The sequence below is a fragment of the Vicia villosa genome, unplaced genomic scaffold, assembly GCF_029867415.1.
Source record: "Vicia villosa cultivar HV-30 ecotype Madison, WI unplaced genomic scaffold, Vvil1.0 ctg.001440F_1_1, whole genome shotgun sequence".
Taxonomy (NCBI): Eukaryota; Viridiplantae; Streptophyta; class Magnoliopsida; order Fabales; family Fabaceae; genus Vicia; species Vicia villosa.
In genome coordinates, this window is record NW_026705619.1 from 499,938 (window position 1) to 522,702 (window position 22,765).

At 32.7% G+C, this 22,765-nt stretch overlaps 1 long non-coding RNA gene across 1 annotated transcript; it reads right to left on the reverse strand.

Moving 5' to 3' along the window:
- Positions 1–5,996: 5,996 nt before the first annotated feature.
- Positions 5,997–11,166, reverse strand: LOC131635169 (uncharacterized). The gene is made up of 2 exons (XR_009293745.1): positions 10,804–11,166; positions 5,997–6,298 (listed from the first exon to the last, which is right to left on the reverse strand). It is a non-coding gene; the product is annotated as an uncharacterized LOC131635169 (long non-coding RNA).
- Positions 11,167–22,765: the final 11,599 nt, after the last annotated feature.

Below are 22,765 nucleotides of genomic sequence, written 5' to 3' on the forward strand. Positions count from 1 at the left end.
ATCCTGGACGAAGAAGGTTCGACGCAAAATCTAATAAGGCTCCGTCGAAGCAAGTCACAGCGTGTTTACTCTTAGAAGATGCAAGTGTCAAAAGTCTGGCTTCTAAGAGTAGTCGAAGTCGAAAGGGCGGGAAGAAAAGTGACAGTTGTTGGTGGTTTTATATTCTGAGACACGTGGAGTAATTAATATCTTATGCATGGTTGTACACGTGTCGTCAAGGGGTTAAGCAACCGTCAGAAGCAGTTATTTTGAAATGCCTATTTAAGCAGAAGAATAGAATCATCTTACAGGTCCAAAATTTTACACTTTATGATAAATTCAATCTATACACTGAAAATGAGAAACGAGTGCAATCTCAAATTGTATGTTTGTGTACCAATTTACTTTTCATGCAATCATTTACATCCTTTCCATTAATGTCATTTTGTTTCCTTTTACTACACTTCATCACCTTTTACTTTGCATTTATTTCAGTTAAAGTCTTTTCACTAGTTCTTCTTTTTCTCTACATTAATTTTGTTTGTCTTTATTGCATTTAATTGGGTTTTATCCCGCGTTTATTGCATTTAAAAGTCACTTGTTGTCCACTTTTCTATCATTCATTAATCTTAATGTGTCCACATTAGTCAATAGTCTACAACAAATCATAAATTAGCACTTTGGTCTGGAATTTTCTAGTTGATTCCGCAAGAGTAACCTTTAAAAAGGAAACTAGCGATTGTTTACCATTTTTCTGGGTAAATAATTTGATAATGATATATTTACATTTTCCAGGTTATTCATAAAATGGAAGATTTTGGATATATACAAGAGACGTATATTCAATCAGAACTACTCCATGCACTGGTGATCGCGTGTATCAAGTGAAGTGACCATTTAAACAGCTTAAGAAAGCTAAAGATTTAATTTTAGGATGCGTGAGAGACCAAAATGGTGGTGAAACTAGTTTTATGTGTTTAATTTATATTTTCTAACAAATCAAATTCATCTATCCAATGTATTTTTTGATAATTTTAAAACCCGTAGAGTAATGTTTATTGCGGCCTCGTTAGAGATTCAGAACTCGGACCTCATTCCTGTTATGATGCCATATTAATTACTAGTTACGGGAGCCAGGATATTAGGAAGGAATGGGTTCTGTATTTGATGTTGGCTATGGGAAAATTAGCCATGGTGAAAATTGGTGTGACACTGGCTATGGAAAAATTAGCAGAATAAGATACAAAGAAAGATTTCTCATTGACACTGGCTAGTGGACATAAAAAATATAGCGGTACATTCCTAGTGGGCGTTGTTGTTGCTTATGTTGCAAATTTCTTTAAAATTCTTTATTAAATTATCACTTTTGAAAAGTTGACTTTTGTTTACAAGTCAACCATGGAAGGTTGACTTATTAAAGAATTGATAGTCTATTCCTGCAAACAATTTGTCTTTCTAATTTAGTATTTAATTGAAATATAATAAATATATCCTTTCTCAATTTTAAATTTTAAGCGAAAAAATTGCAAACTCTCTTTTTAACGGAAAAATAAGAAACCCTCTCAACAAACTCTTTTACCCTCACCTTTAGGAACACAACTCCCCAAATCTCAAATACACCCAATTCTAATTTATATAAAACTTAAACTAACTATCTCTATTTATATTATTACTCCAATTCTATTTTCTTTCTACTATCCGATGTGAGACTTGGATAAATATACTATTTAACCCAACACATATACACTCTCCAGCGATCCAAAGCTACTAGATTATTTTAGAAAGGTTATATAACTAATCCATTCTAATTTATATATTTGTTACGTATTAATATAACATATCATATTAGATAATAATATATTTACATTTTCCAGGTTATTCTTAAAGTGGAAGATTTTGGTTATATACCTGAGACGTATATTAAATGAGAACTACTCCATGCACCGGTGATCGCGTCAATCAAGTTGACTGGCACTTTAAACAACTTACGAAAGGTAAAGATTTACATTTGGGATGTGTGAGAGACCATGGTGGTGAAACTGGTTTTATGTGTTTAATTTTTATTTTCTTACAAGTCAAATTCATCTAGCTACTGTAATTTTTGATAAATTTTAAAACCTGCAGGGTAATGTTTACTGCAGCCCTGTTAGAGATTCAAAACTCTGACCTCATTGTCGTTATCATGCCATAATAATTATTATTTATGGGGAGCCAGGAGATCATGAAGGAATAGGTTCCGTATTGGACGATAGGTATGGAAAAATTAGCCATGGTTAAAATTGGTGTGACGCTAACTATGGCAAAATTAGCTAAATATGATGCAAAGGAAAAATTAGCAGAATATGATACAAAGGAAAAAATAGCAGAATATGATACATAGGAAGATCTGTAATCGATGATTCATTTACTATCTACAAAATTTCTGTTCCACATTAGTGGACATAATAAATATAGGGCTACACTCCTAGTGGGAGTTGATAATGGGAGTTGATAAGGGTTTTTTCTCTATTGTTGTTTATGATGCAAATTACTTTAAAATTCTTTATTAATTTATCACTTTTGAAAAGTTGAGTTTTGTCAACCAGTCAAACATGAAAGGTTGACTTATTAAAGAATTGATAGACTATTCATGCAAACAACTTGTCTTTCTAATTTAGTAATTAGTTGAAATATAATAAATATACCCTCTCTCAATTTCGTTTTTTGAATGGAAAAATTGCAAACTCTCATTCAATAGCAACTTTTGCACGGAAAAATTGCAAATCCAATCTCAATTGCAATTTTTAGACAAAAATACTACAAACCCTCTCAACAAACTATTTTCGAACGGAAAAATAGAAAACCTCTCAACAAACAACTTTTGAACAGAAAAATAGAAAACCCTTTTAACAAACTATTTTACCCTATCCTTTAGAAACACAACTACCCATATCCCCAATACACATAAAAGGCTACATTTCGCTGTTGTTTATAAAATTTAAACTAACTCTCTCTATTTATATTATTACTCAAATTGAATTTTCTTCCTACTATCCAATATTGGACTTGGATGAATATACTATTTAACCCAACAAGTATACATTCTCCCGCAATTCAAAGCTACTCAATTATTTTAGAAAGGTTATATAACTAATCCATTCTAATTTATATATTTGTTATGTATTAATATAACATATCATCTTAGATAATAATATATTTACATTTTTCAGGTTATTCTTAAATTGGAAGATTTTGGATATATATACCTGAGACATAGTTTTATATGTTTAATTTTTATTTTCTAACCAATCAAATTCATCTATCCAATGTATTTTTTGATAAGTTTTAAAACCTGCAGGTAATGTTTACTACGGCCCCGTTAGAGATTCAGAACTCGAACCTCGGACCCTGGCTATGGAAAAATTAGCAGAATAGGATAGAAAGGAAGACATAACAAATATAGTGGTACATTCTAGTGGCCGTTAGAGATTCAGAACTTTGGCCTCGGACGCTGGCTATGGAAAAATTAGCAAAATAGGATAGAAAGGAAGACATAAGAAATATAATGGTACATTCCTAGTGGGCATTGTGAGGGTTTTTTCTCGATTGTTGCTTATGATGCAAATTACTTTAAAATTCTTTATTAAATTATCACTTTTGAAAAGTTGACTTTTGTCTACAAGTCAACCATGGAAGGTTGATTAATTAAATTATCACTTTTGAAAAGTTGATTTGTCTACAAGTCAACCTTGGAAGGTTGATTTATTAAAGAATTGATAGTCTATTCCTGCAAACAATTTGGATTTCTAATTTAATATTTAGTTGAAATATAATAAATATACCCTCTCTCAATTTCAACTTGAACGGAAAAATTGCAAACTCTCTCTCAGTTGCAACTTTTGAACGCCAAAATTGTAAACCCTCACTAAATAGCAATTTTTGGACGGAAAAACTGCAAACCCTCTCAACAAACTATTTTTGAACGGAAAAATAGAAAGCCCTCTCAACAAACTATTTTTTAATGGAAAAATAGAAAAACCTCTCAACAAACTCTTTTAACCTCACCTTTAGAAACACGACTACCTAAATCCCCAATACACTCAATTTTACTCCCATTCTATTTTCTTTGTATTATCGTATGTGGGACTTGGATGAATATACTATTTAACCCAACACGTATACATTCTCCCGCGATCCAAAGCCCCTAGTTTATTGTAGAAAGGTTATATAACTAATCCATTCTAATTTATATATTTGTTATTTGTTAGTATAACATATCATCTAAGCCTTGTTTTTTTTGCATAGAATATCTTTTATTTTCTTTTTGTATTATGTGTTGGCAATAATAGGCAAAATCTGATAATAAAAAAATGGATCATAAATTAAAATGAATGAAAACGGTGCGTTTTGGTTTGTTATGTGACGATTAAACTTTCATTACTCAGACTCATCTTCCCTTCCTCATGAACGAAGACGGCGGCGATGCCTCCCCCTCCGTGAGCCACCACCTCCGCCCTCTCAATCAACCACATCTACACATAGACTCGACCTAAAATCACGCCCCGAACCTAAATCTTCCACCGGTTTCTTAGGAAGAAACTTCATATGTCTGAATCGGAGAAGAGGGGAAGTCGAACCCTAAGTCTAAGATTCGCAAATTCGAGCTATAACGGAGGAATTGAAATTCAGAAAGAACAAGGATTGCATACGTGATTGAATGAAGACAAGTGTGATGGGAACCTGATTGAAGATCGATGGCGGAAGAACATAAATCCGGATGGGAGATTCTGACGCTCTTGAATACGAAGTAACCGGAGGAAGATGAAGCTTTTTGGGGTAATTTCTGATTCCGTATTTCTCGTATCTTCTCCTTCTTTTGTCAATTTTCTTCTTCTTCTTCCAATTCTTCGTTTCCGTGTGCAATTTCTGTGTGGTGCGTATTGTTGCGGCATGAGTTGTTGTGAGCTTCGTGCGTATGCGAGCAAATTGAGAGAGTAACGGTGGAGGTTGGTGGCCGAGCTCAGGCTGGCTCAGAGCTGGAGGCAGGCTCTGAGCAACCTTGGTGGTGAGCTTTAGAGTGAGGGTGAGGAAGATGAATTGAGAGAATTGAGGGAGAAGAGAGGATTCAGAGCGAGAGAGGGATGAAGGAGGTGGTTATGGCAGTGGTGAGTGAAGATAGAGAATGGTGATGAAGTGGTTGAACTGTGAAGAATGAGCGTGTAGAAGATGATGAGAGAAGAAGATGATGATGGAGATGAATGAGAGTGGTGGAGGAGAGTGAAAGTTGCCGAGAGAGTTGAAGGGAGAAGATGAAGGTTATGTCATGGTTGAAGGAGAGAATGAGCGTGTCTGAGAATTGGAGGGAGAGATTGTTTATATAGGCTAAGCGTGAAAGGAGAGTCCAGTTACAGAGGGAGAGTGATTGAGAGCTGTTGGATTGATTTTCAGTTATGAAATTGAAGGGTGATATTTAGTTGAAAAGATGAGGTTAGTTGCTTCTGTTTTGGTGGTTATGTGACAGTTAGGAAGTTAGTTATTTTGGACTCACTGAGTTGATTAGCAACTTAGTTAGTTACAAATCAGAACTCAGTTAGTTATGTCAGTTTGGAATTCTGTTATGTGGAGCCAAGTTAGTGTGAACTGTTTAGGGAATTTTGGAAAGTGGTTACGATTCTGTTTTGGTTGTTAGAAGTTGGTTAGATGGAGGTTATTAGTTATTGTCGCACCCTAAATTTTGACCTAAGCTTTTTCATCTAATTCATTCACATTAGCATCGGTCATTTCATCTGCATCCAGATTAAGTTTCAACTTCACACGTTGCGTTTCAAATTATTATGAAATTCACAATTAATTTGTCATCTTTTTTAATTTGCATCTTGAATTCAATTTTATCATTGCATTTTACCTTTTAATAAATTAACTTGCATTTTCTCTTTGAAATTCTATTTAAAATTGATTTAATGATTAAATTATCATTTAATTGTTACCAATTTAAATTTGAATTAAAATCGAAACTATAGGATCATATAATTCATGCATTTAAAATAATTTTTGTTTTTTATTTCATCTTTTATTATTTTATTATTGTACATATATTAGTCCAAATACAAAACAAAACAAAAAATAAAAGATACAATTCTTTGGCCCAATGTATGCATCGGCCCAGTATATGCACCTTCCAACCATCATCTTTGTACAAACCTGCATAAAACAAAATACTGCTCCATCATCAAGCAACCTGCTCAAAGTTGCTGCTCCACTTGCCTGCTACACCACACTAGTCCAAAAAAAATTCTGCAACAATACTCCAAAACATTCACCAAAGTAGACAAACCATAGCCTGCATCAAAAAAAGCAACACAACAGTTTATCACAAATGCTCAAAAAGCTATTCAAATTTTCCCCCCAAAATTACTTCATCCCATCTATAAAAACAGGGAGAGAAAAAGGAAGAGGGGACGCGACCTCTGTCCAGAACGAAAATTAACTCTAAATTCGTTCATCACCAAAAACCAAACACAAAACCAAAAAACCTAATTCATTATGTTCATGTTCATCACAAAAGAAAAACAGCCGAGACACCACCCTCTCACACCAAACAACCATACAGCTAACTAACCTTAAGCTGTTTCCCTTCAATCCGCCGTGAAGATCACACTCATCCTCACAAAACCTCTCCTTCAGACCTCACCTTGCTCATACGTTCAAACAATCTCACCACACTCGTAAACAGCAGGGCCGGCCCAATCAAACCGGAGGCCCTGTTTTAATTCAATAAATGGACCTAAAGCTAAAAAATATATAACTTTTAATAATAAAAAAATGCACCAAAAATAAATTGTTTTTAAATTTTTTTTACTGTTTTTAGTATTTTGCATTTCATTACTTAAAAAGCTCTTACTTGTAATAAGTTTATAGCAAAGCAATAAACATTGTACACAAATGGCTGCTATTATCATAAACTATTGAAATTATTGAGAGACACACATGCATATAAATGACATATTTCTTGCACAATAATAAGAAAGTAGCCTTAATTATTTTTTAATATATCGATCAAAACTTCAAAAAGTATAAAGTAATAATCCTTACAAGTTACACTTGGTTTCTAACTTGTTTTGGTTTCTAACTTGTTTCCTTTGACAGCTAGCTACTTTCTATTCTTCATTCTTCATTTATTTTTAATATAAGTTAATCAAAAATATAAGTTTAATCAAAAGTATAAAATAATCTCATTCTTCAATTCTATTCCAACTCTTCTTTTCTTCTCTCTTCTTTGTCAACTACCACTTTCCTTTCTCTTATTCTCTATCTCTCTCATATACAAATTTACCCAAAAATGAAAAACCACATCCACATTCAAATAAACAAACCCAGAAAAAGAAAAAAGAAACATAGAGCCATAAGAGAAAGAAACAAAGACAAACAAATACCTACAACTTTAATTATCCTTGCAATTTTATTAATCCATCACCTCTTTATCTCTGTTCTTTCTTTAATTTTAGAAGTTTTTTTTGAAAATAGAGAACAATCAAAACAAGATGAACAATTTTGATTTTAAGAAACTTACCGCCGCACCATCGCCGTTGTGATCTCTTGTATTATTTTGTTTCGTGTTTCCTTTGTGATATATAATTTCTCGTATCATATTGAATGTTTCGTTTTGCTTTTGTCGTCGTTTCGCTTTTGTACTTTCGCCGTTTCGTTTGGCCGTTATGCTTGGAATGAGGGGAAAACATATATTTCACTTTTATGAAACATTTTGTTTTAATTATATCATTTATATTTAACAATTAATAAAAAAGAGGCCCCCAAAAATTTGGGGCCCAGTGCTATAGCCCTTGTTGCACTGGGTAAAGGCCGGGCCTGTATGAAACATTTTGTTTTAATTATATCATTTATATTTAACAATTAATAAAAAAGAGGCCCCCAAAAATTTGGGGCCCAGTGCTATAGCCCTTGTTGCACTGGGTAAAGGCCGGGCCTGGTTGGAATAGAATTGAAGAATGAGATTATTTTATACTTTTGATTAAACTTATATTTTTGATTAACTTATATTAAAAATAAATGAAGAATGAAGAATAGAAAGTAGCTAGCTGTCAAAGGAAACAAGTTAGAAACCAAAACAAGTTAGAAACCAAGTGTAACTTGTAAGGATTATTACTTTATACTTTTTGAAGTTTTGATCGATATATTAAAAAATAATTAAGGCTACTTTCTTATTATTGTGCAAGAAATATGTCATTTATATGCATGTGTGTCTCTCAATAATTTCAATAGTTTATGATAATAGCAGCCATTTGTGTACAATGTTTATTGCTTTGCTATAAACTTATTACAAGTAAGAGCTTTTTAAGTAATGAAATGCAAAATACTAAAAACAGTAAAAAAAATTTAAAAACAATTTATTTTTGGTGCATTTTTTTATTATTAAAAGTTATATATTTTTTAGCTTTAGGTCCATTTATTGAATTAAAACAGGGCCTCCGGTTTGATTGGGCCGGCCCTGATTCCAACTCTTCTTTTCTTCTCTCTTCTTTGCCAACTACCACTTTCCTTTCTCTTATTCTCTATCTCTCTCATATACAAATTTACCCAAAAATGAAAAACCACATCCACATTCAAATAAACAAACCCAGAAAAAGAAAAAAAGAAACATAGAGCCATAAGAGAAAGAAACAAAGACAAACAAATACCTACAACTTTAATTATCCTTGCAATTTTATTAATCCATCACCTCTTTATCTCTGTTCTTTCTTTAATTTTAGAAGTTTTTTTTGAAAATAGAGAACAATCAAAACAAGATGAACAATTTTGATTTTAAGAAACTTACCGCCGCACCGTCGCCGTTGTGATCTCTTGTATTATTTTGTTTCGTGTTTCCTTTGTGATATATAATTTCTCGTATCATATTGAATGTTTCGTTTTGCTTTTGTCGTCGTTTCGCTTTTGTACTTTCGCCGTTTCGTTTGGCCGTTATGCTTGGAATGAGGGGAAAACATATATTTCACTTTTATGAAACATTTTGTTTTAATTATATCATTTATATTTAACAATTAATAAAAAAGAGGCCCCCAAAAATTTGGGGCCCAGTGCTATAGCCCTTGTTGCACTGGGTAAAGGCCGGGCCTGTATGAAACATTTTGTTTTAATTATATCATTTATATTTAACAATTAATAAAAAAGAGGCCCCCAAAAATTTGGGGCCCAGTGCTATAGCCCTTGTTGCACTGGGTAAAGGCCGGGCCTGGTTGGAATAGAATTGAAGAATGAGATTATTTTATACTTTTGATTAAACTTATATTTTTGATTAACTTATATTAAAAATAAATGAAGAATGAAGAATAGAAAGTAGCTAGCTGTCAAAGGAAACAAGTTAGAAACCAAAACAAGTTAGAAACCAAGTGTAACTTGTAAGGATTATTACTTTATACTTTTTGAAGTTTTGATCGATATATTAAAAAATAATTAAGGCTACTTTCTTATTATTGTGCAAGAAATATGTCATTTATATGCATGTGTGTCTCTCAATAATTTCAATAGTTTATGATAATAGCAGCCATTTGTGTACAATGTTTATTGCTTTGCTATAAACTTATTACAAGTAAGAGCTTTTTAAGTAATGAAATGCAAAATACTAAAAACAGTAAAAAAAATTTAAAAACAATTTATTTTTGGTGCATTTTTTTATTATTAAAAGTTATATATTTTTTAGCTTTAGGTCCATTTATTGAATTAAAACAGGGCCTCCGGTTTGATTGGGCCGGCCCTGATTCCAACTCTTCTTTTCTTCTCTCTTCTTTGCCAACTACCACTTTCCTTTCTCTTATTCTCTATCTCTCTCTTATACAAATTTACCCAAAAATGAAAAACCACATCCACATTCAAATAAACAAACCCAGAAAAAGAAAAAAGAAACATAGAGCCATAAGAGAAAGAAACAAAGACAAACAAATACCTACAACTTTAATTATCCTTGCAATTTTATTAATCCATCACCTCTTTATCTCTGTTCTTTCTTTAATTTTAGAAGTTTTTTTTGAAAATAGAGAACAATCAAAACAAGATGAACAATTTTGATTTTAAGAAACTTACCGCCGCACCGTCGCCGTTGTGATCTCTTGTATTATTTTGTTTCGTGTTTCCTTTGTGATATATAATTTCTCGTATCATATTGAATGTTTCGTTTTGCTTTTGTCGTCGTTTCGCTTTTGTACTTTCGCCGTTTCGTTTGGCCGTTATGCTTGGAATGAGGGGAAAACATATATTTCACTTTTATGAAACATTTTGTTTTAATTATATCATTTATATTTAACAATTAATAAAAAAGAGGCCCCCAAAAATTTGGGGCCCAGTGCTATAGCCCTTGTTGCACTGGGTAAAGGCCGGGCCTGTATGAAACATTTTGTTTTAATTATATCATTTATATTTAACAATTAATAAAAAAGAGGCCCCCAAAAATTTGGGGCCCAGTGCTATAGCCCTTGTTGCACTGGGTAAAGGCCGGGCCTGGTAAACAGCAACCAAAAACACAATATACAACACTCAAACAAACCGAACCACCCCAACACTAAAAAATGCTTCCAATATAAACTTTCAACCTCACTCATAACCTCAACTTTCACTATACTCCACTCATCATCTTCAATTTACCTTCACACAATACCTTAACTATACTCAGAAACCTCACTAAAAACCTTTAACCATCATCAGCATCATTCAATCACTTGACCTCCCTCCCTCGGTTCAGAGCAACAACAATGAACACTCACTAATTTCGCAGATCCAGAGAAGGAGCAGAGACAAATCGAAAGCAATATAGAAAAACGAAGCATAAGAGCGTACCTGGGAATAAAAGCGTTGTACCGGAAAGTTCCCTAGCCGCATCAGAGCTTGTTGTCGGTGTTTCGGTAACTTGAAGTATATCTTTATCCTTTTGTCAATTATATTGTGATTACTTTAAATCTTGCTTTTGATTTCATTATGTAACTGTAATCACTGATTATTAATGGATTGGGGTATAAGAGTTCGATTTGGGGGTTAGGGTTTGGTTTGTATTTGCTTGCATCTTTTACTTGTTTTTGTGTTACCCTGAGCCGAGAGAGATACCAGAGCTTCAAAGGCTCCTTCAATGGCGGTACCGAACGAGATGTGAGCATTTTCTTTTAAGTTTGACCTTATTGTTGTCGAGTGCGAAAGAGAAAGAGAGTTACGTGTTTCTGTTTGTAGGGTTTCTCAACCCATCAACTTTGTTAGTGAGGAAGGCGGGTCGCGGGTCGGATCATGTCGGCCCAGTTCAAATCTTGAGTTTGTTCACACTTTGGGCTTCCATTTGTGTTGTTATCTTAGGCCATATAGTTAGCCGAGTAAACCTCTTGGCTCATCTAGTCTTTTGTTTAGTTTTTTTTTTTTAATAATAATAGTTTAGTTTTATTGAAAAATGATAAAACAAAATCAAAGAAAAAATATTTAATATTTTTATCAAATTAAAAAAGACCAAAAAATAATTTCTCTTTAGATGTATGTTTAGGATTTCTTTCAAATATTTTCAAAAGATCAAAAAGATTTTATTTTCTTCAAGTTGTTCATCTTTTAGATATAATCTTGTTAGAATTGTTGCATGAATTACTTGCCATATTCTTGTATGCTCGTATGCTTGATCTCGTACTAAATTCTTTCATTCAAAACAATCTTAATAAACCTTGGTCAACACCAATCATTTTTTTCCCACTTCAAACAATTTCTTAATCATTTTTGGTAAACACCAAGTATCCATTTCAAACTTCTTTTATCACAATCAAAAACTTCAAAATTGCTTTTAATAATCAAATCGAGTTTGATCTATAATGGATGAATCAAGAGGGGTTTGTACGTACTTGTACAAGTTGCTCTAAAGCATTTAGGCGATGGCCGTTAAGCTTTTGTTTGAATGCTTAGATTCCATTAAAGACTCCTTAAAATTCGATTTGTCTCGCCTTTCTCTACAAAACGCTTTTTGATAATCGAATTGAATTTGGTTTATAATGGATGAGTCAAGAGGGGTTTGTACGTACTTGTACAAGTTGCTCTAAAGCATTTAGGCGATGGCCGTTAAGCTTTTGTTTGAATGCTTAGATTCCATTAAAAACCTAAAACTCGATTTGTCTGATCTTTCAACAAAACACTAAAATTAAACAATTTCAACTCATCAAATCGTTCTATCCTTCGCCCAAGTGCGAATCTTTTCATAACAAATCTTGGTCAATACCAAGTTCCTTTTTTCGATCAAAATGCTCTTTTAAACAATCGAATTGGGTTGGATCCACAATAGATGAAATTAGAAGGGTTTGTACGTACTTGTACAAGTTGTTCTAAAAACATTTAGGCGATGGCCGTTAAGCCTTTGTTTGAATGTTTGTATTTCATTAAGGACTCCTCAAAACTCAAGTCGTTTCAATCTCTTTCATCACCCAAGAGGGGTTTGTACGTACTTGTACAAGTTGCTCTTTCAAGCATTTAGGCGATGGCCGTTAAGCCTTTGTTTGAATGCTTGTATCCCATTAAAGACTTCATCAAGCTCAATCTAGTAAATGCTCTTTCAAGTATTTTAGGCGATGGCCGTTAAGCCATTGTTTGAATGCTTGAATTCCACTTTTTTTCATAAAACAATTACCCATTTCAAACTCATCTTTTCTTTGCCCAAGTGCGAACCCATTTTCAAACAAAGTCTTTTCCGCCCAAATGCGATTAGACCCATAAAATCTACCAACAAATTCGTAGTTCTTTCGAACTACAATCGCTCTGATTCTTCCATTGAAGATATGTAGGCACAAGACTCAAATGTCTTGGCGAGCACACTAAATAAAAAAACATAATTTCGTAGCCCCGAACTACGATTGCTCTGACTTTCCCATTGCACGAGGGAATACGTAGGCACAAGATACAAATGTCTTGGCGAGCACAATAATAAAAAAACCAAATCCCGTTTCTTTCTTGTCCATATAGTAATTAGAACACAAGTATATAATAAGCTAACAATAAATCACCAAATTAACTAAATGGGTCCCATCGAGTACGATGGAGGTAAGGGGTGCTAATACCTTCCCCTTGCTTAACCGACTCCCGAACCCAAATTTGGTTGAGATGACCATCTTTGTCCATTTTATTTCATTTGTGGGTTTTATCAATATTTTCCCATTCCCATTGGAATAAATAAAATTTGGTGGCGACTCTGTGTGTTACAATTTCGTGGCGATGATTTTTTGACCCGCTACAGTTATGTTTGACAGTAGGGGATATTTTGGGATAGTTAGTAAGTTGGGAAATTCTGTTCTACGTTTCAGTTTGGTCAAACGGATGTGTGGTTTTGTTATGTGAGGTATAAGGCTGTTTTGATTAGTAGTTTCGGTTTATGCAGGGTTTATGTGAACTGAATGTATGTGGACTGTTTTGGCATTGGATTAGTGAAGGGCTATTAGCAAACTGACTGTTAGGTTTCTTTTGTGAGGTTTTTTGGATCATGGCAGGATTGCTTGGTTGTTGTATGTGCAGGGACATTGGATGATTTTGACCAGCTGTTTGGCGTCAATTCTGAAGAATTTTTATGCGGGCGCCGGCCTTGGCTTGCTGATGGTGTGGCTCGGATATGGCTGCAAGGTCATGGTTTGGGGTGAGCGTAACTGTTATGATTGAATACGGCACAGGTTCTTGATAGCAACTGCGTTCATCTTGAACTTCGGAATATGGTTTTTCTGGTTCACTTGATTGTGCGCAGGTCTTTTAGATTGCGTTAGATTTTGTTTGTGATGTAGGATGTGTTTGTATCTGTTTCTTGTAGTTTGCGAACTGTCTTGAACTGCTGTGAAGTCATGAACTGAATTTTTGAATGTGCTTATGATTTTGATGCTCTGGCTTGTCAATTGCTTCATTTTTCTTCTGAGTTTATGTTGTAGTATTAACTGAACCGAGTTTAGATGCTGACTGTGTTATAATGTGTCCATGAAAGTGGAATGTGCTACTTTTGAACAATGACCATGGCTTGAATTCGATTTAGATTTTCTTTGATGCCCTTTTCTTTTGTTTGCAGGAGCTTGGTTTATGAACTAACAGCCTTTGGTATTTGGATATTTTGAGCATGGAAAGAACAAGACGGTCACGAAGATGGGTGGAAACGAAGTCGCATAGCATTAAGTTCCAACATTATAAAGCAAAGAGATTGGACTTAGACATTAGGCTTTGTAACATGTGTTTTTTGTATATGGATGTTTATTGAAATAACTTTGAAAGTTACTGATAATTTGTAATGATTTTTGTATGGGGATGTGAGCATGATAGAACTTTTACAATGACCTTGGATGTTTTTTTTTGAATGAGAAAAAGGATGATACTTGAATTCATGCTCGCAACTTTGAATAGAACATTCTTATGAGTGGGTCATGAATGATACTTGAATGAATATTGAATGATGACTTCTTTTCCTCCATTTGTGTTATTTTGAGTTTAAATCTTCTTTTCCTTTCTTTTTGAATGGGCACCATGACATAATCAAAGAATGTAGTATGGGCCAAATGTCAAAAGATGAGCAAAACAATAGTAGTTGGTTTACAAAAGTCAACCTTCTATGGTTGACTTCGTTGACCAAAAGTCAACCCATGAGCTCATATCTTCAAATTCACTCTTTTCCAAGCAAGCACATTAAGAACCTCAATTCCATTTATTCTTTGGCTTTAAAAATCAACTCAAGCGCCTGTTATATAAGAAATCTACCCGAGCAAGTCAAAGTTTCCAACTACTGTATGATCATTATAACAAAAGACTTGATGAGATGTGCACGAGCTCGAAACCCTAATTAAAGAGTCTCGATTCAAATAACCAGGGAAATAAACCCTAGTCCATGACAAATGATCCCATGCTTTGTGTATGTTTATTTGATGAATGAATGTGAGGTCATGTTAATGGCCTAATGGGAGGTATGCAGATGAATGCAAAACCTAAGCCAGATGAAAGTGAAAGGGTAGGACAAATTTGGGGTATGACATATATTTACATTTTCCAGGTTGTTCTTAAAATGGAAGATTTTGCTTATATACCTGAGACGTATTCAATGAGAACTACTCCATGCACCGGTGATCGAGTGAATCAGCATGAATCAAGTGGATTGACACTTTAAACAGCTTACGAAAGGTAAAAAATTTAAATTTGGGATGCGTGAGAGACAAAAATGGTGGTGAAATTTGTTTTATGTGTTTAATTTTTTTTTTCTAACAAATCAAATTCATCAATTTAATGTATTTTTTATAAATTTTAAAACCTGTGGGGTAATGTTTACAGCGGCCCCGTTAGAGATTCAGAACTAGGACCTTGTTGGTGTTATGATGCCATAGTAATGAGTAGTTATAGGAACCAGAAGATCAGGAAGCAATAAGTTCCGTATTGGACGCTAGCTATGGAAAAATTAGTAGAGTAGGATACAAAGGAAGATCTCTCATCGATGATTCGTTTGTTATCTACAAAATTTCTGTTGCTTATGATGAAAATTACTTTAAAACAATTTGTCTTTCTAATTTAGTATTTAGTTGAAATATAATAAATATATCCTCTCTCAATTTCAAATTTTGAACGGAAAAATTGCAAACTCTCTTTTTTAACGAAAAATAAAAAACCCTCTCAACAAACTCTTTTACCCTCACCTTTAGAAACACAACTCCCCAAATCTCAAATACACCCAATTCTAATTTATATAACACTTAAACTAACTATCTCTATTTATATTATTACTCCAATTCTATTTTCTTTCTACTATCCGATATGAGACTTGGATGAATATACTATTTAACCCAACACGTATACATTCTCCAGCGATCCAAAGCCACTAGATTATTTTAGAAAGGTTATATAACTAATCCATTCTAATTTATATATTTGTTATGTATTAGTATAACATATCATCTTAGATAATAATATATTTACATTTTCCAGGTTATTCTTAAAGTACCTGAGACGTATATTCAATGAGAACTACTCCATGCACCGGTGATCGCGTCAATCAAGTTGACTGGCACTTTAAACAACTTACGAAAGGTAAAGATTTAAATTTGGGATGTGTGAGAGACCATGGTGGTGAAACTGGTTTTATGTGTTTAATTTTTATTTTCTTACAAGTCAAATCCATCTAGCTACTGAAATTTTTGATAAACTTTAAAACCTGCAGGGTAATGTTTACTGCAGCCCCGTTAGAGATTCAGAACTACTATCTCATTGCCGTTATCATACCATAGTAATTACTAGTTACAGGAGCTTGAAGATCAGGAAGGAATATGTTCCGTATTGGACGCTAAAAACCTTTAAGTAAATATGGATTAGGTTTTATGTTGTTTCAGAGAATAGACAGGACCGTGTTGAAGATGAGCCATTGGTTCGTGTCACGGAGTGGCTCAAGCGTCGTAATATGGATAACTTTGATATGTTTGACTTTGCCTATAATTTTTCAGACATGTCAATATATGGTACCCACCTTTTCCCCATGAATATTTAGATTATAGTTTTTCCCATGATTATTGTTTTATTTGTAGGATATGAGTAAAGGTAGTAATTTCAACTATAATGTCCAATGTGCTGAAATTTTCAGGAAGGTGTGATGTCAAGAAAAGCGAACAACTGCTTTGTTAATAAGAGCAGGGTTAGTATTTTCTCTTAATGGATTGTTTGGCTTTGGCCACAATTTAATTATAATCAACAAAAATATTCCATTTAAAATATAACTAATAATTAAAATTAAACTACAAATGAGTATGACCATCTTTTGTTACTATGATATCAAAAACTAATCATTTTTCTTTATAGAAATTGCATTCTTGATGGTGACGGGTGATTTGTTTCAAAAAAATCCATAGATTATACCATATTAGAAAATAAACTAGTGCTATCCAATTCTTTTATAATCTAAACAACTTTTACATTCTAATATTCTCTCATACTTGTTGCAACTCATAAGAAAATACGACGTGATATTTGATGATTCGAAACAACATTGGAATGTTGTGAGAAATCAAAAATGAGTAAGCAATTGTTATGCTTTTGCGTGATACATTGTGGCTGAAGCAACTATCACCAAAAAATAGATATAAAATAATTGTTTTGTCAATACAAGACATTTATAATCACCTGATAAAAGATGAGGAAGATAAAAAAGGACAATATATTTCGATGACACTCGAACATATGATGTTATTAGGGTGTATGACTGAAGATTCATGCCCGTTTTGTTAGGAAAATAACAAAAAAATAAAATTCTACGAGAAAACTGCAAATCACAGAAAAATTGCAAACCCTTTCTCAATTGTAACTTTTTGACCGAAAAATTGCAAACCCTTTCTCAATTGTAACTTTTTGACCGAAAAATTGCAAACCCTTTCTCAATTGTAACTTTTTGACCGAAAAACTGCAAACCCTTTCTCAATTGTAACTTTTTGACCGAAAAACTGCAAACCCTCTCAACAAACTATTTTTGAACGGAAAAATAAAAAAGCTTTCAACAAACTATTTTTGAACGGAAAAATAGAAAACCCTCTCAAAAAACTATTTTTGAATGGAAAAATAGAAAACTCTCTCAACAAACTATTTTACTCCACCTTTAGAAACACAACTACCCAAATCCCCAAAACATCCAAAAGACTACATTTGCTGTTGTTTATAAAACTTTAACTAACTATCTCTAGTTATATTATTACTCCAATTCTATTTTCTTCCTGCTATCCGATGTGGGATTTAGATGAAAATATTATTAAACCCAACACGTATACTTTCTCCTGCGATCCAAAGCCACTGGATTATTTTAAGAAGGTTATATAACTAATCCATTCTAATTTATATATTTGTTATGTATTAGTATAACATATCATCTTATATAATAATATATTTACATTTTCCAGGTTATTCTTAAAGTGGAAGATTTTGGATATATACCTGAGACATATATTAAATCAGAACTACACCATGCACCGGTGATCACGTGTATTAAGTGGACTGACACTTCAAACAACTTAAGAAAGGTAAAGATTTATATTTGAGATGTGTGAGAGACCAAAATGGTGGTGAAACTAGTTTAATGTGTTTAATTTTAATTTTCAAACAAATAAAATTCATCTATCTAATGTATTTTTTGTTAAATTTTAAAACCTGCAGGGTAATGTTTACTGCAGCCCTGTTAGAGATTCAAAACTCTGACCTTATTGCCGTTATCATGCCATAGTAATTATTATTTACGGGAGCCAGGAGATCAGGAAGGATAGGTATGGAAAAATTAGCCATGGTTAAAAATGGTGTGACGCTGACTATGGTAAAATTAGGTGAATATGATGCAAAGGAAAAATTAGCAGAATATGATACAAAGGAAAAATTAACAAAATATGTTACAAAGGAAGATCTGTCATCGATGTTTCATTTACTATCTACAAAATTTGTGTTCCACATTAGTGGACATAATAAATATAGTGCTACACTCCTAGTGGGAGTTGATAAGGGTTTTTTCTCTATTGTTGCTCATGATGCAAATTACTTTAAAATTCTTTATTAAATTATCAGTTTTGAAAAGTTGACTTTTGTCTTCAAGTCAACCATGGAAGGTTGATTTATTAAAGAATTGATAGTCTATTCCTGCAAACAATTTGGCTTTCTAATTTAGTAATTAGTTGAAATATAATAAATATACCCTCTCTCAATTTCGTCTTTTGAATGGAAAAATTGCAAACTCTCATTCAATAGCAACTTTTGCACGGAAAAATTGCAAATCCACTCTCAATTGCAATTTTTAGACGAAAATACTACAGACCCTCTCAACAAACTATTTTCGAACAGAAAAATAGAAAACCTCTCAACAAACAATTTTTGAACAGAAAAATAAAAAACCCTTTCAACAAACTATTTTACTCTATCCTTTATAAACACAACTACCCATATCCCCAATACACCTAAAAGGCTACATTTCGTTGTTGTTTATAAAATTTAAACTAACTCTCTCTATTTATATTATTACTCAAATTGTATTTTCTTCCTACTATCCAATATGGGACTTGGATGAATATACTATTTAACCCAACAAGTATAAATTCTCCCGCAATCAAAAGCTACTAGATTATTTTAGAAAGTTTATATAACTAATCCGTTCTAATTTATATATTTGTTATGTATTAATATAACATATCATCTTAGATAATAATATATTTACATTTTTGAGGTTATTCTTAAATTGGAAGATTTTGGATATATATACCTGAGACGTAGTGTTATATGTTTAATTTTTATTTTCTAACAAATCAAATTCATCTATCCAATGTATTTTTTGATAAATTTTAAAACCTGCAGGTAATGTTTACTACGGCCCCGTTAGAGATTCAGAACTCGAACCTCGGACGCTGGCTATGGAAAAATTAGCATAATAGGATAGAAAGGAAGACATAATAAATATAGTGGTACATTCTAGTGGCCGTTAGAGATTCAGAACTCGGACCTCGGACGCTGGCTATGGAAAAATTAGCAGAATAGGATAGAAAGGAAGACATAATAAATATAATGGTACATTCCTAGTGGGCGTTGTGAGGGTTTTTTCTCGATTGTTGCTTATGATTCAAATTACTTTAAAATTCTTTATTACATTATCACTTTTGAAAAGTTGACTTTTGTCTACAAGTCAACCATGGAAGGTTGATTTATTAAATTATCAGTTTTGAAAAGTTCACTTTTGAAAAGTTGACTTTTGTCTACAAGTCAACCATGGAAGGTTGATTTATTAAATTATCAGTTTTGAAAAGTTGACTTTTGTCTACAAGTCAACCCTGAAAGGTTGATATATTAAAGAATTGATAGTCTATTCCTGCACACAATTTGGCTTTCTAATTTAATATTTAGTTGAAATATAATAAACATACCCTCCCTCAATTTCAACCTGAACGGAAAACTTGCAAACTCTCTCTCAGTTGCAACTTTTGAATGCCAAAATTGTAAACCCTCGCTAAATAGCAATTTTTGGATGGAAAAAACAGCATACCCTCTCAACAAACAATTTTTGAACGTAAAAATAGAAAAACCTCTCAACAAACTATTTTTGAACGGAAAAATAGAAAAACCTCTCAACAAACTAATTTTGAATGGAAAAATAGAAAAACCTCTCAACAAACTCTTTTAACCTCACCTTTAGAAACACGACTACCTAAATTCCCAATACACTCTTTTAACCTCGCCTTTAGAAACACGACTACCTAAATCCCCAATACACTCAATTCTAATTTATTTAAAACTTAAACTAAGTATCTCTATTTATATTATTACTCCAATTCTATTTTCTTTGTATTATCGTATGTGGGACTTGGATGAATATACTATTTAACCCAACACATATACATTCCCCTGCGATCCAAAGCCCCTAGTTTATTATAGAAAGGTTATATAACTAATCCATTCTAATATATATATTTGTTATTTATTAGTATAGCATATCAACTTAGATAATGATATATTTACATTTTCCAGGTTGTTCTTAAAGTGGAAGATTTTGGTTATATACCTGAGACGTATTCAATGAGAACTACTCCATGCACCGGTGATCGCGTGAATCAGCGTGAATCAAGTGGATTGACACTTTAAACAGCTTACGAAAGGTAAAAAATTTTAATTTGGGATGTGTGAGGTACAAAAATGGTGGTGAAATTTGTTTTATGTGTTTAATTTTTTTTCTAACAAATCAAATTCATCAGTCTAATGTTTTTTTTGATAAATTTTAAAACCTGTGGGGTAATTTTTACAGCGGCCCCGTTAGAGATTCAGAACTAGGAACTCGTTGGTGTTATGATGCCATAGTAATTAGTAGTTATAGGAGCCAGAAGATCAGGAAGGAATAAGTTCCGTATTGGACGCTAGCTATGGAAAAATTAGCAGAGTAGAAGTTAGAGATTCAGAACTAGGAACTCGTTGGTGTTATGATGCCATAGTAATTAGTAGTTATAGGAGCCAGAAGATCAGGAAGGAATAAGTTCCGTATTGGACGCCAGCTATGGAAAAATTAGCAGAGTAGGATACAAAGGAAGATCTCTCATCGATGATTCGTTTGTTAGCTACAAAATTTATGTTGCTTATGATGAAAATTACTTTAAAACGGAAAAATTGCAAACTCTCTTTTTTAACGAAAAAATAAAAAACCCTCTCAACAAACTCTTTTACCCTCACCTTTAGAGACACAACTCCCCAAATCTCAAATACACCCAATTCTAATTTATATAACACTTAAACTAACTATCTCTATTTATATTATTACTCCAATTCTATTTTCTTTCTACTATCCGATGTGAGACTTGGATGAATATACTATTTAACCAACACGTATACATTCTCCAGCGATCCAAAGCCACTAGATTATTTTAGAAAGGTTATATAACTAATCCATTCTAATTTATATATTTGTTATGTATTAGTATAACATATCATCTTAGATAATAATATATTTACATTTTCCAGGTTATTCTTAAAGTGGAAGATTTTGGTTATATACAGATTTTAATTTGTGATGTGTGAGAGACCATGGTGGTTAAACTGGTTTTATGTGCTTAATTTTTATTTTCTTACAAGTCAAATTCATCTAGCTACTGTAATTTTTGATAAATTTTAAAACCTGCAGGGTAATGTTTACTGCAGCCCTGTTAGAGATTCATAACTACTATCTCATTGCCGTTATCATACTATAGTAATTACTAGTTACAGGAGCTTGAAGATCAGGAAGGAATATGTTCCGTATTGGACACTATAAACCTTTAAGTAAATATGGATTAGGTTTTATGTTGTTTCAGAGAATAGACATATGGATAACTTTGATATGTTTGACTTTGCCTATAATTTTTCAGACATGTCAATGGTACCCACCTTTTCCCCATGACTATTTAGATCATAGTTTTTCCCATGATTATTGTTTTATTTGTAGGATATGAGTAAAGGTAGTAATTTCAACTATAATGTCCAATGTGCTGAAATTTTCAGGAAGGTGTGCTGTCAAGAAAAGCAAACAACTGCTTTATTAATAAGAGCAGGGTTAGTATTTTCTCTTAATGGATTGTTTGGCTTTGGCCACAATTTAATTATAATCAACAAAAATATTCCATTTAAAATATAACTAATAATTAAAATTAAACTACAAATGAGTATGACCATCTTTTGTTACTATGATATCAAAAACTAATCATTTTTCTTTGAAGAAATTGCATTCTATGATGGTGACGGGTGATTTGTTTCAAAAAAATCCATAGATTATACCATATTAGAAAATAAAATAGTGCTATCCAATTCTTTTATAATCTAAACAGCTTTTACATTCTAATATTCTCTCATACTTGTTGCAACACATAAGAAAATACAACCTGATATTTGATGATTCGAAACAACATTGGAATGTTGTGAGAAATCAAAAATGAGTAAGCAATTGTTATGCTTTTGCGTGATAAATTGTGGATGAAGCAACTATCACCAAAAAAAAATATATAAAATAATTGTTTTGTCAATATAAGACATTTATAATCACCTGATCAAAGATGAGGAAGATAAAAAAGGACAATATATTTCGATGATACTCGAACATATGATGTTATTAGGGTGTATGACTGAAGATTCATGCCCGTATTGTTAGGAAAATAACAAAAAAATAAAATTCTACGAGAAAACTGCAAATCACAGAAAAATTGCAAACACTTTCTCAATTGTAACTCACCTTGCTCAAAACGTTCAAACAATCTCACCACACTCGTAAAGAGCAACCAAAAACACAATATACAACACTCAAACAAACCGA